Genomic DNA, 15,515 nt, shown 5'->3' on the forward strand with positions numbered 1-15,515 from the left:
CTTTGTCCTTGCCCAAACTCAAAAATGCCTATGAAAAAGGTACAAGGGGCATCTCATGGGGCCCCCTATTGACCCCGGGCACTCGGGCAGTGCCCGAGTTTCCAAATGGTCAGTCTGCCCCTCCTCCAAGGTATTTGCTAAGAGGCATGGTGAGTATTTTGCAGATCTCATTTGTTGCCACGTTTTTGGAAAACAAAGAAAGAAAACAAAAATTGACCTTTTTCTTTTCTTTCTTTTTTGAAAACCCTGTGACAAAAATGATATCTGGAAAACACTCACTCTGCCTCTTTTCAAATTCCTTGGGGTGTCTACTTTCCAAAAAGGGGTCATTTGTTTGTACTATCCTGGCATTTTAGAGCCTCCAAAACTGTGATAGGTAGTGCAGAAGTGATATGAGGAAATATGCCCTTTGAAAGCCTGGAGGTGGTCATTGGATTTTGGGGGCCTGTATGGAGCTAGGCTGCCAAAAAGTCTCTCACATGTGGTATCCCCATACTCAGGAGAAGTAGAAGAATGTGTTTTGGGGTATAATTCCACATATACCCATGGCTTGCATGAAAAGTATATCATTAAAGTGACAACTTTGTGTAAAAAAAAACAAAAACAAAAATTGTCATTTTGAAAACATTTGTGGCAAAAAATAAAATGTTCCATGGACTCAACATGCCTTTCTGCAAAATCCTGGGGGTTCTATTTTACAATAAAAGGTAATTTGGGGGAGGGGGTTTGTACTGCCCTGGCATTTTAGCACCTCAAGAAATGTGATAGGCAGTCAGAAAGTAAAAGCTGTGTAAATTCCAATATACAGTGTATACCATAGTTTGTAGACGCTATAACTTTTACACAAACCAATTAATATATGTATTGAGAATTTTTTTTATCAAAGACATGGAACAAAATACATTATAACTAAATTTTAGTTTTTTTGGATATTTTTTATAACCAAAAGTGAAAAATATAGGGGTTTTTTTTCAAAATGTTTGGTCTTTTTTTTGTTTATAGCGCAAAAAGTAAAAACTGCAGAGGTGATCAAATACCACCAAAAGAAAGCTCCATTTGTATGAAAAAAAAGGACATAAATTTTATTTGGGTACAGCATTGCACGACTGTGCAATTATCAGTTGAAATAGTGCAGTGCCGAACAGCAAAAAATGGCCTGGTCATGAAAGGGGGGTAAATCTTCTGGACGGCAAGTGGTTAAATTAATATTACTATTATTATCATAATAATAATAAATAAACACCTAAAATCAAACAAAAAAACCCCAAAAATAATAAAAATACATTTTTTAAAAATACACAAATGAATACAAATTATTATAAATAGATACTTATAATAATAAATTAATAAAAATTAACCCATAACTTTAACCCCCTAAAACCTAAAAAAGTTAAAAAACATCAACAACAAAAACAACCAAACAACAACAAACAAACAACAACAAGCAACAAACTAAGGACAAAAACAACCAAGCAAACAAACAAACAAACAAACAACAACAGCCAAACAAACCAACAACTGCTAACAAACAAACCAACAACAACAACAACCCAACCAACAACAAACAAAAACAAACAAACCAACAACAACAACCAATCAAACAAACTAACAACAAACAAACAAACCAACAACAACAAAGGAACCAACAATGTGTTTCATGTACAGTGGAAAATAAAAGTCTACACAAATATGTTCAAATGTCAGGTTTCTGTGATGTAAAGATAAATCATGTCAGAACTTTTTCCACCTTGAATGTGACCTATAAACTGTACAACTCAGTTGAACAACAAACTGAAATCTTTTAGGTGGAGGGAAGTAAAAATAAAAAACTAAAATAATATGGTTGCATAAGTGTGCACACCCTTAAACTAATCCTTTGTTGAAGCCCCTTTTGATGTGATTCCAGCACTCAGTCTTTTTGGGGAGGAGTCTATCAGCATGGCACATCTTGACTTGGCAATATTTGCCCACTCTTCTTTGCAAAAACACTCCAAATCTGTCAGATGACGAGGGAATCTCCTGTGCACAGCCCTCTTCAGATCACCCCACAGATTTTCCATCAGATTCAGGTCAGGGCTCTGGCTGGGCCATTCCAAAACTTTCATCTTCTGGTGAAGCCATTCCTTTGTTGATTTGGATGTATGATTTGGGTCGTTGTCATGCTGAAAGATGTAGTTTCTCTTCATGTTCAGCTTTCTAGCAGAAGTCTGAAGGATTTGTGCCGATATTGACTGGTATTTGGAACTGTTCATAATTCCCGATACCTTAACTAAGGCCCCAGTTCCAGCTGAAGAAAAACAGCCTCAAAGCATGATGCTGCCACCACCATGCTTCACGGTGGGTATGGTTTTTTTGGTGATGTGCAGTGTTGTTTTTGCGCCAAACATATCTTTTGGAATTATGGCCAACAAGTTCAACCTTGGTTTCATCAGACCAGAACACATTGTCCCACATGCTTTTGGGAGACTTCAGATGTGTTTTTGCAAAATTTAGCTGGGTTTGGATGTTTTTCTTCGTAAGAAAAGGCTTCTGTCTTGTCACTCTACCCCATAGCCCAGACATATGAAGAATACAGGAGATTGTTGTCACATGGACCACACAGCCAGGACTTGCCAGTTATTCCTGCAGCTCCTTTAATGTTGCTGTAGGCTTCTTGGCCGCCTCCCAGACCAGTTTTCTTCTCGTCTTTTCATCAATTTTGGAGGAACGTCCAGTTCTTGGTAATGTCACTGTTGCGCCATATTTTCTCCACCTGATAATGACTGTCTTCACTGTGTTCCATGGTATATAATGCCTTGGAAATTCTTTTGTACCCTTCTCCTGACTGATACCTTTTAACAATGAGATCCCTCTGATGCTTTGGAAGCTCTCTGGACCATGGCTTTTGCTGTAGGATGTGACTAAGAAAATGTTAGGAAAGACCTACTAGAACAGCTTAATTTTATTTGTGGCTAATCAGGGGCACTTTAAATGATGGCAGGTGTGTACTAACTCATATTTAACATGATTTTGAATGTGATTGCTTAATTCTGAACACAGCTACATCCCCAGTTATAAGCGGGTGTGTACACTTATGCAACCAAATTATTTTAGTTTTTTATATTTTTCAATTGAGTTGTACAGTTTATAGGTCACATTAAAGGTGGAAAAAGTTCTGAAATTATTTATCTTTGTCTCATTTTTTTACATCACAAAAACCTGACATTTTAACAGGGGTGTGTAGACTTTTTATATCCACTGTATGTAGTCTTGAAAACAGTCATGTAGATTCTTATTTATACCAAGGGCAACATACAAGGATGTACAGTATATACTCTTTTTTCTATTAAAGTTCACTTACTTTAGTGTCAAAAAAGTTCAATGTACATTTCATGAATCATAAACCCTTTATACAAGGAAGTGATGCTCAGAATCCATGTGTATTATCTGCAAAGCCTCATAAATGAGGTTGTTCATGGATATGTACGTAAGTCTATTATTTTTATTGGTTGTGTCTTAGAATCTAATTTAACCACTTGCCCTCCAGAGGATTTACCCCCCCTTAATGACCAGGCCTATTTTTGCTACTCGGCGCTGCACTATTTCAACTGATAATTGCGCGGTCATGCAATGCTGCACCCAAACAAAATTTATGTCCTTTTTTTCACACAAATAGAGCTTTCTTTTGGCGGTATTTGATCACCTCTGCACTTTTTATTTTTCTAACTATAAACAAAAAAAGACCAAAAATTTTGAAGAAAAACAATATTTTTTACTTTCGGCTAAAAAAAATATATAGTAAAATCAAAGTTAGTCATAAATTTAGGCCAAAATGTATTCTGCTCCATGTTTTTGGTAAAGAAAATCCCATAAGTGTATATTGATTGCTTTGTGTGAAAGTTAAATTAGATTCTAAGACACAAACTATGGTATAGATATTGCAATTTACGCCATTTTTTTGCTATACAGCGTTACACTAGTTTAACTGACAATTGCGCGGTCATACAATATGGTACATAAATTAAATGTATGTCCTTTTTTCACACAAATAGAGCTTTCTTTTGGTGGTATTTGATCACCTGTGCATTTTTTATTTTTGGCGCTATGAACAAAATGTTTTTTTTTGTCATTTTCCAAAAACTTGTGGTAAACAAATAAATTATTCTATTGATTCAAAATGCCTCTCAGCAAATAGTTTGGGGTGTCTACTTTCCAAAAAGGGGTCGTTTTGGGTGGGGGGTCTTTTTATACCCAGCATTAGAAGTTTATGCCACACATCATTCACTCTTCTTTTGTTTACAAACGTTTTTATTCAGAGATAGACTAAAAAAAACGCACAACTTCATATTTTAGAATATACAACAAGAAAAAGGCACATAGGTAATGAACAGTGATATAAAACACTATCATAAAAAAATAAAAAACAAGTACATGAAAGAGGTAGGCAGTAAGATAGGCAGAACAACCACATAACCAACAAAAATTAAATTCACATCAATCTACGATAGACCATCAATCGAACAATAAGTGTTGATGTGTTTTCCAAGCATCCCCTTTTCTGTTGAATAAATGCATCCTATTAAACAATGTATATTGAATATGCTCCATGAGCATGACCATATCGACCATATCGACTCTCCGCAAAACAAAGGGACCACTGGTGACTTCCAATGAAGGGCCCATAGGATAGAGAAAAAAATAAAAAACAAGTACATGAAAGAGGTAGGCAGTAAGATAGGCAGAACAACCACATAACCAACAAAAATTAAATTCATATCAATCTACGATAGACCATCAATCGAACAATAAGTGTTGATGTGTTTTCCAACCATCCCATTTTCTGTTGAATAAATGCATCCTATCGAACAATGTATATTGAATATGCTCCATGAGCATGACCATATCGACCATATCGACTCTCCGGAAAACAAAGGGACCACTGGTGACTTCCAATGAAGGGCCCATAGGATAGAGACTCAGATAGTGTGAATTAGCCTCATTGGGTTGGCTGAAACCCCCGAAATGGATGCACCCACTAAGCAAATCTGCAGAGACAAATCCACTGAAGAACCCGCCAGGGCCGAGGCCATCTCTGAAATCCTACGCCAGATCAAGGAAAGACCAGGAAAAGCCCAAAACATATGCACAAGGGTACCAGCAAGGCCACAACCCCTAAAACAGAGTCACGACATTCCTGGAAACATGACATGTAGTCTAGAGGGGTATAATACCAATGGGTTAAAACCTTAAGGGCTGTCTCATGGTCCGAGAGAGATCTAGAGCCCCTACGTATATTATCCACCATGGAATCCCAGTCCTCATCTGAAAATGTAATACCACAATCAACCTCCCATTTCTGTCTATACAAGGGAGGTAAGGGAAACATGGTATTCAAAAAAGAGCAATATAAATCTGAGATAAGACCCCTACCCCTCGGCGAGTTGCAGCTGATATGTTCAAAATAAGTAATCGGGGACGGGGGTGTCAATCCAAAATGAGAACTAAAAAGTATCGTATTTGCCAAAAACGATAATGTTCACGAAGCGGGTTATCAAAAAGTGTATGTATCAAAGGATATAAAAGACCCACTTCTCTGAAAATCCAATAGTCTAATAAGAGCTCAACCATACCACCAGCGAAAAGCTTGTGGAGACAAATACCCTGTGGCAAAATTCGGGTCACCAAAAAATGTCGAACCCAGCAGGACTGAAGAGATAAGACCGAATTTAGATTTGTAACGGGACCAAAGAGTGAAACACAATAGAATTGTAGTTCAATAACGAGCGAGGGGGAATATTTGTCCATAATAAACCCAGTAAATAAAATGGGCGTATAGATTGGGATTCAAATCGGACCCAGGGAGCCGGGGAGTTAATAGTTGCCCATTGTGCAAGTTGAGAAAAATGGGCAGATAGATAGTAAAGTTAAAAATTGGGAAAGCCTAAGCCCCCCATTCGTTGCGGTTTATATAGGACAAGTAAGGTAAAGCAAGGACATCTATTTCGCCAGATGAAGTTGTTAAGCACTTGTTGAAAATGATCAAGAAATGTTTTAGAGACCGCGATTGGGAACGCTCTAAATAAATAAAGAAGTTTAGGTAACACAATCTAGGAGGGAGGAGCTAGTGGTACAAAAGGTAGTAACTGTGGGGGATGGACTGGTTGGAAGAGTAGAAGATTCCAGTATTAGCTGAGGGCAGGATAGGCTCCCCTGAAGAGAGAGGTTTTCAGTGCTCGCCTAAAAGTGAGCAGAATAGGCGATAGCCTGATAAATTGAGGTAGAGAGTTCCAGAGGATGGGGGAAGCTCTGGAGAAGTCCTGGAGATGAGCATGGGAGGAGGAGACAAGGGAGCTAGAGAGTAGGAGCGGAGAGTACAGTTTGGGTGATATTTAGAGACAAGATTGGTGATGTAATTTGGGGCAGAGTTATAAATGGCTTTATACGTTATTGTTAGTGTTTTGAATTTTATCTGTTGGGCAACGGGAAGCTAGTGGAGGGATTGGCAGAGAGGGGTGGAGGACACTGAGTGGAGGCCAGTGGAGGGATTGGCAGAGAGGAATGGCAGATACAGAACAGTTAGTAAGGTGGATGAGTCTGGCAGCAGCATTCATGATAGACTGAAGAGGGGATAGCCTGCGATGAGGTAGGCCAATGAGGAGGGAGTTCATTAGCCTACCTCATAGGCGAGATATAACAAGGGAGTGAATAAGTTGCTTAGTGGTTTCCAAGGTTAATGGAGAAGAAAGAGAAGTGCGCCAGACTAAGTGCAGTATGAATATAAAAGTTTATTGCACACAAGATTATAAAAACTCACAAGACGTGGGTAGATATCAGGCATCAATATATAAGGATGGATTCCATTTTGTGATGTTTAGAATGGAACTGTGTAATGAAACGGATATTGTTGTTGTTCGATGATTGCGGCTTAGGTGGGGGGATCGTGTCTGATAAGTAGTGAGATATGCTTGTTCCACTAACTCAGAGGGATATCCTTTTTCTGTAAATTTAAACAAAAAATGAGATACACACGATTATTTAATTTTTTTTAAAAAATTATTTTAATTCTTCATATCTTTTTATTATTTATTTTTTATAGCATATACTTCAATTCCCACCACTTCCTTTTCTTTTTTTTTTTTTTTCCCCTGATTGTCTCCCCCCCCCTTCATATTCCACCTTCTTACCCTTTATAATCCACATCATAGTAATAACGTTTATAATTAAATATTCCCTGTGTAATCTTTTACCTTCCACATGCGTTTTTTTTTTTTTTTTTCCCATTTCTTTCCTTTCCTTTCCTTCTATTCTTCCTATCTTTCACATGTTCTACAGAAAGCAGCTGCTCACCGTTTATTTCTTATGTTTTCCACCACTGCTTGTTAAGCCTGTATGCATTATAAAAAAATTTTTTAAATTCACTACCCCGCCCCTCAGTTGCCCCACCCCTTCCTCCTCTCCTTATTTATTGGCTCATCCCACTAGCCAATCAGGTCTGATGAAAAGGCAGGTTGCCTAGAAACGCGTCACCGCCCCCTTGGAGGATTCCCAGCAACGTCCTGATGTCATTTCCTGCCCGGCGGCCATCTTGGATGTGCCTCAAGCTGGCTACTGTACCCACGCTGATGTGAGAGATCAGCAGTGCCTGCCCTGGATCCCGGTTCTTATCTGCGCCGTGACTCCCGGTTACTGCGCCTGCCATCCTCGCCTCCTCCTGTGGGACCCGCCTACAGCGCCAGCCGTGCAACACCTTGGCATTGTAGCCATCCATTTTTGAGGTGCAGCACAGATGACATCCTCCTCCTTATATATTGATGCCTGATATCTACCCACGTCTTGTGAGTTTTTATAATCTTGTGTGCAATAAACTTTTATATTCATACTGCACTTAGTCTGGCGCACTTCTCTTTCTTCTCCATTTACCACAGAGTCCGGTTTACTCTAGAAAGTGCAAGCCTCACGACGGTGTCTACATTGCAGCGTTGTATATATACAGTTGTGTCCAAAATTATTCAACCCCCACTGAAATTGAGTGTTTTGGCCAGTTTGACATTGCTTTTGATCATTCAGTCATCTTGCTTACATTTACATTAAAGAGGCACTTGTAGGTCAGACAAATATAACATAACAGTTATAATGAAATAACCACAAATGTCTTTTCTGTGCTCACAGCATTATCAGTTTTATTCAACCCCCAAGTGACATTCAATCTTAGTACTTAGTACAGCATCCTTTTACAGTTATAACAGCTTTTAAACGTGAAGCATAGCTTGACACAAGTGTCTTGCAGCGATCTACGGGTATCTTCGCCCATTCTTCATGGGCAAAGGCCTCCAGTTCAGTCACATTCTTAGGCTTGCGCACTGCAACTGCTTTCTTTAAGTCCCACCAGAGGTTCTCAATCGGATTTAAGTCTGGTGACTGCGATGGCCACTCCAAAATGTTCCAGCCTTTCCTCTGCAACCATGCTCTAGTGGACTTGGAGGTATGCTTGGGATCATTGTCCTGTTGAAAGGTCCAACGTCTCCCAAGCCTCAGGTGTGTGACGGACTGCATCACGTTTCCATCCAATATCTCCTGGTACTGAAGAGAATTCATGGTACCTTGCACACGCTGAAGCTTCCCTGTACCTGCAGAAGCAAAACAGCCCCAAAGCATGATTGACCCTCCACCATGCTTCACAGTAGGCAAGGTGTTCTTTTCATCATAGGCCTTGTTCTTCCTCCTCCAAACATAGCGTTGATCCATGGGCCCAAACAGTTCTAATTTTGTTTCATCAGTCCACAGAACACTATCCCACAACTTTTGTGGTTTGTCCACATGGCTTTTGGCATACTGCAGTCGACTCTTCTTATTCTTTGGAGACAGCAAGGGGGTACGCCTGGGAGTTCTGGCACGGAGGCCTTCATTACGCAGTGTGCGTCTTATTGTCTGGGCTGAAACTTCTGTACCCACATCTGACAAATCTTTTCTCAGTTCCTCAGCAGTCACACGGGGACTTCTCTCCACTCTACGCTTCAGGTAGCGCACAGCAGTCGAAGTCAGCATCTTCTTTCTGCCACGACCAGGTAGCGTTTCAACAGTGCCCTTTGCCTTGAATTTGCGAATGATGCTTCCTAAGGTGTCTCTTGGTATGTTTAACATCTTTGCAATCTTCTTATAGCCATTGCCCTTCCTGTGAAGAGAAATCACCTCTTCTCTTGTCTTCCTGGACCATTCTCTTGCCTTCACCATGTTTGTAACCACACCAGTAAATGTCTAGAAGGAGCTGAGTATCACAGTCATTTTAAAGCTGCCTAATTGGTGCTTATTATGCTTGATTGCTGCTCGGTGACATCCACAGGTGTTTTCAATACCTGATGGAAAGCACCTGTATGAACCTCTGTTCTTCAGAGTGGTAGTCTTTAAGGGGTTGAATAATTGTGGCAATGAAGAAACCACATAAGAACCATTTACTACTGTATTACATAAACAATTGATGTCATTTTAGTTGCATTTGGGTAGTTACAACGTCCTTGTAGGATTTGATTCTGAATACAATTCCAAATGTACACTATAGTCCCTAAACCCCTTTACAGCATTGGGGGTTGAATAATTTTGGACACAACTGTATGTATACACATATATATACCATCTATCTTAATCCAGTACTGTTTGCATCACAAGGCCTTTTTTCCCCTCCTTTCCCTACCCCCCTCCCCTCCCCCCTTCCCTTTCCTCACCACTAAAGCTGCATCATTTATTTGTTGTCCCTTTATTACTAGCATATATGATTATATATTTTAATTTCTGTTTACTGGATTATTTTGTTTAAGATTTACTGAGTGAACGTTATATCAACTACAAATTCTCTTGCGCCAATTGCATTTTTATTTTTGTTTCCAAGGTTAAGAATGGGCGTATCTTGGAGATGTTGCGGAGGTGAAGTCTACAAGATTTGGACAGTGATTGGATTTGGGGCTGAAAGGACAGATGGGAGTCTAGGATTACACCTAGTACCCTGGCATGAGGGGAGGGACCGATGATTGTGTTATTGATCTTGATAGAGAAGTCAGGGGAGGGGGCACGGGCTGGAGGGAATACTAAGAGCTCAGTTTTGGAAAGATTGAGTTTGAGGAAGTGGAGTGCCATCCATGCCGATATGTCACTTAGCAGGTTAGTAATACGAGTGGAGACTGAAGGGGTGAGGTGAGGGGTACAAAGATAGATTTGTGTGTCATCAGCATAGAGATGGTACTTAAAGCCATGGGAGTTTATCAAGTGACCAAGGGAGGAGGTGTAGATGGAGAAGAGAAGGGGTCCAAGGACAGAACCTTGAGGGACCCCTACAGAAAGAGGGAGTGAAGAGGAGGAGGCAGCGTTATAGGTAACACTGAAGGAGCGCTGCGATAGGTATAGGGAGAACCAGGAGAGAGCAGAGTCTCTGAGGCCAAGAGAGTGGAGTTTTTTTAGGAGGAGTGGATGGTCAACCGTATCAAAAGCCAAAGAGAGGTCAAGTAGTAAGAGTACGGAGTAGTGGCCATTTGTTTTAGCAGTTAGTAGATCATTAGGGCAGTTTCAGTGGAGTGGAGTGAGCGAAAGCCAGACTGTAAAGGGTCAAGAAGGTTGTTGTCAGTGAGGTAGGAGCTCAGGCGATTGTAGACTAAGCAGTGAGATGGGTCTTAAGTTGTTCTGGTTGGTGAGGTCCAGGGAGGGCTTTTTAAGTATGGGAGTGATGTGCGCATGCTTTAGAGGGGAGGGGAAGGCACCAGTAGAGAGGAAAAGATTGAAGATGTGAGTGAGGGAGCATAGGATGGAAGAAGAGGGTTACCGTAGTAGTTGTGAGGGGACAGGATCCAGGGGGCAGGTAGTGAGACGGGCTTCTGAGAAAACTTTAGTGACCTCTTTGGTAGTAGCAAGGTCAAAAGAGGAAAGTGTTGAGGGAGCTTTAGTATAAGGTATGTTAAGTGGGATGGATGTCTGTGCAGTGGCGATGCCCCTACGAATTGCATCAATCTTGTTTTTGAAATGATTTGCAATCTCGTGAGAAGTGAGTGAGGTACTGGGTGGAGGTAAGTAGAGAGATAAAAGTAGAGAAGAGATGATGAGGACTGGATGACAAAGTATTAATAAGAGTGACAAAGTAGGCTTGTTTGGCAGCATGAAGGGAGGAATTATATATACATATATGTAGCAAGGAGATCCACAAAATTGTGTATGACTACAATCATGTATCAAAATAGAAAAAAACAAGAGCATAAAATGACAGAAGCAGGGCCCGAACAGCCCCTTAATAACTAAAGAGATCAAGACAAGCCATGGATCGGGTAGGCGAGCTGCCTCACCTGAAAAGACAGAAAACCATAATTTTAACAGTCCAACAGGGCCCAGACCCCATCGCCACAAAGCACAGAGAGCAGAGCAGCCAGTCCACAACAGGGCAGTGACACCTCTGACCATGCCTGGCAACAGGGTGGGGTAGCAAATCGACAGCTCCCGCAGACCCAGCCTGCAAGCCAAAAAGAAGGGCCTAAGAACCCATAGAAAGCATGTTGAACATCAAGGTATTTAAGGAGTTAACCCAAAATTAACGGACACAACTAATAATAATGCGTCAATGGCATGTCCCAATAAGTGATCAAAGTTGGGGAGAGTAGCCAAAAGCTAGAATCCCCATCACCCAGCCTCTTGTCTGACTCTCCTCCTATCATGCCGTGGAGATGGAATGTTCCAAATGGAGATATCCGGGGGGTTGAGGGTAGGCGTTGTGGTGTGGGAGCATCTGCTAGACCCAACTTCACCAGAATGTCTTGCCCTTCAAGAGGAGTAGTAGCCATATATGTGCTGCCATTGTGTGGAATAATCAACTTAAAAGGAAAGCCCCATTTGTAATTTTATAGCGCAAAAAATAAAAACGCATAGTACCAATGCTGGGGCACTATTAGTTACCATAGTTATCAATGCTGGGGCACTATTCCTCCCATTGATACCAATGATGGAGCACTATTTCTCTTACTGACACCAATCATGAGACACTATTCCTCCCACCTATACCAATGATGGAGCACTATTCCTCCTGCTGACTACAATGATGAGACACTATTCCTCCCACCGATACCAATGCTGGGGCACTATTCCTCCCATTGATACCAATGATGGGGCACTATTCCTCCCATTGATACCAGTGATGGAGCATTATTCCTCCTACTGATACCAATGATGAGACACTATGGGGGAAATTTACTAAAGCTGGTTCACTCAGAATCTGGTACAGCTGTGCATGGTAGCCAATCAGCTTCTAATCTCAAATTGTTTAAGTAAGGTTTGGCAATAAAATCTGGAAGCTGATTGGTTTCTATGCAGAAGTGTACCTGATTTTGCACTCTCCAGCTTTAGTAAATAAACCCCTATTCGTCCCACCGATACCAATGATGGGGCACTATTCCTCCCACTGACACCAATGATGAGACACAATTCCTCCCACTGATACCAATGATGAGACACTATTCCTCCCACTGATACCAATGATGGGGCACTATTCCTCCCACTGACACCAATGATGGGGCACTATTCCTCCCACTGATACCAATGATGGGACACTATTCCTCCCACTGATACCAATGATGGGGCACTATTCCTCCTACTGATACCAATGATGTGGCACTATTCCTCCCACTGATACCAATGATGGGGCACTATTCCTCCCACTGATACCAATGATGGGGCACTATTCCTCCCACTGATACCAATGATGGAGCACTATTCCTCCCACTGATACCAATGATGGAGCACTATTCCTCCTACTGACACCAATGGTGAGACACTATTCGTCCCACCGATACCAATGCTGGGGCACTATTCCTCCCATTGATACCAATGATGGAGCACTATTCCGCCCACTGACACCAATGATGGGACACTATTCCTCCCATTGATACCAATGATGGGACACTATTCCTCCCATTGATACCAATGATGGAGCACTATTCCTCCCGCTGACACCAATGATGAGACACTATTCCTCCCACTAATACCAATGATGGGGCACTATTCCTCCCATTGATTCCAATGATGGGGCACTATTCCTCCCACTGATACCAATGATGGGGCACTATTCCTCCCACTGATACCAATGATGGGGCATTGTTTATTCATGATTGACTTCTCCCACTGGCCATAGTCCGGCCCCCCTAATGTTTGAAGGACAGTAAACTGGCCCTTTGTTTAGAAAGTTTGGAGACCCCGATCTAGCTGTATGGAGCAGAAGAGGGACTTATTACATACATTAGCTTTGATGATGGAAGCACAGGAGGTCTTCTATGATGTAGTCTGTGGACCTCAGAGCTTTAGGAAGCATAGATGATTTCTGTCATGGTACAGACTATTGCCAGTTCTGATGTATATTATATTCCTGATGTAAGCCAGGACCACATGACATTTGCAGGATTAGTTAGCTTTTTTCCCAGTTTGTTTTCAAGAGGTTTGAAGTTTGAAGGAACTCTGATAAAACTTTAAAGAAAAGGAAACAAACAGATATTTTTCTTTCCTGACGTAAAAACTATAATAAAAGAAATGGAATAGATTAACTTATCTTTATGTGTTGAACTATTACCAATGTAGTTTTATTGTTTGACGTTACTAGAAGAACAACACTTCACTGACGCTAAAGGACTTTTAAGGATGTAGATCTTATCACTGATTCATACAAGATAATCGCTTGTTGATTACGTCACATAGAAGTATGGAGGTAAAGCAGCTCTTCTGCACTGGATCATGTATCTAATATGTGATCCAGCTCTTCTGGGTAGGGGGGAGCGCACATGCACAGCACAAGCCGATCAGCGGGTCCTAGCTAATGATTGATAGCCAGGACCCACTGTTCGGCAAAGAGGACAGCAGGACAGAGCTCTGTGATTGTAAACAACACAGACATGTGTCCTCTCAGTGGGGATGTGCAAAGCAAGGGATAAAAACCAACACATTACTTAGTAAAAACAGTTAAGCACACAGTTAACCCTTTGATTTCCCCTTGATGTTAACCCCTTAGCAGCTAGTGTCAATAGTCCAGTGTCAGTATATATTTTTAGCAATGATCACTGTATTAGTGTCACTGGTTCCCACAAAGTGTCAAAAGTGTCAGTTGGTGTCAGATTGCCAGCCATACTATCACAATCCCGCTGTAAGTTGCTGATCACTGTCATTACAAGAATTAAAAATAATAATAATAAAAATTCCAGTATGCATCCCATAGTTTTTAGATGCTATAGCTTTCGTGCAAACCAGTCAATATACACTTATTGTTGTTTTTTTTTCCCAAAAATATATAGCAGAATACATTTTGGCCTAAATTTATAAATCCTTTTTCCAAAAACCTTGTAGCAAATTCCTGCCTTTTTCTGTTCTGAAGAAATAGCTGCTTGTTTCACCATGTCCTGTGTAGACTGAATGGGAGAGTTTTGTTCATTATAACCATCTTGTGCACTTTCTGATGAGGAAAGTTGCAGTGTCTGTGTTCCTTTAGAAGTATTTAACCCTTATGGAGTATCTTATCAAAAATGAAACTCCTACTGCAAATGATGCCCAAAATTCTACTTGTATTTTAGTACAGATGTCTAAGAAAATCCCACAAGCAGAGATTTCTGGGGCATTCTGTATGTTTGGTCTGTCAAGGGGCATGCAGATCCTGGGAAATATGGGTAGGTTTACACAATCATGGTAAGGGCTCTGTGAAGGCCACTCGAGTTCCTCCATACCAAACTCATCAAAAAATGTCTTCATGGAGAAGGCTTTGTAAACAGAGACACAGTCACACTGGAACAGAAAATGACCCGCCACCACCGCCGCCATAATAAGTATGGTGGTAGAAGAAAAAGTGTTAAAACAATACCCAGTGATGCTGCCCAAAAGAAAGATCTTTGTTCAGACACATCCTGATATACACTCACCGGCCACTTTATTAGGTACACCTGTTCAATTTCTTGGCAACACAAATTGCTAATCAGCCAACCACATGGCAGCAACTCAATGCATTTAGGCATGTAGACATGCTGAAGACAACTTGCTGAAGTTCAAACCGAGCATCAGAATGGGGAAGAAAGGGGATTTAAGTGACTGAATGTGGCATGGTTCTGGTTAACAAGCAGGCTGGTCTGAGTATTTCAAAAACTACTTATCTACAGGGGATTTTCACGCACAACCGTCTCTAGGTTTTACAGAGAATGGTCCAAAAAAGGGAGAATATCCAGTGAGTGGCAGTTGTGTGGACTAAAATGCCCTGTTGATGTCAGAGGTCAGGGGAGAATGGGCAGACTGGTTCGAGATGACAGACAGGCAACAGTAACTCATGTCAATATGGACCAAAATCTCTGAGGAATGTTTCCAACACCTTGTTGAATCTATGCCAGGAGGAATTAAAGCAGCTCTGAAGGCAAAAGGGGGTCCAACCCGGTACTAGCAAGGTGTACCTAATAAAGTAGCTGATAAGTGTAGTTTTGCAACCGTCTCTTTATCGTGTCCCAGTGTTGTCATTGTGTCATGTGCTTACCTGGTGGAAACCACAA

This window comes from Staurois parvus, unplaced genomic scaffold (genome assembly GCF_062004578.1).
Source record: "Staurois parvus isolate SC_StPar_1 unplaced genomic scaffold, SC_StPar_1.0 ptg000444l, whole genome shotgun sequence".
NCBI classification, from domain to species: Eukaryota; Metazoa; Chordata; class Amphibia; order Anura; family Ranidae; genus Staurois; species Staurois parvus.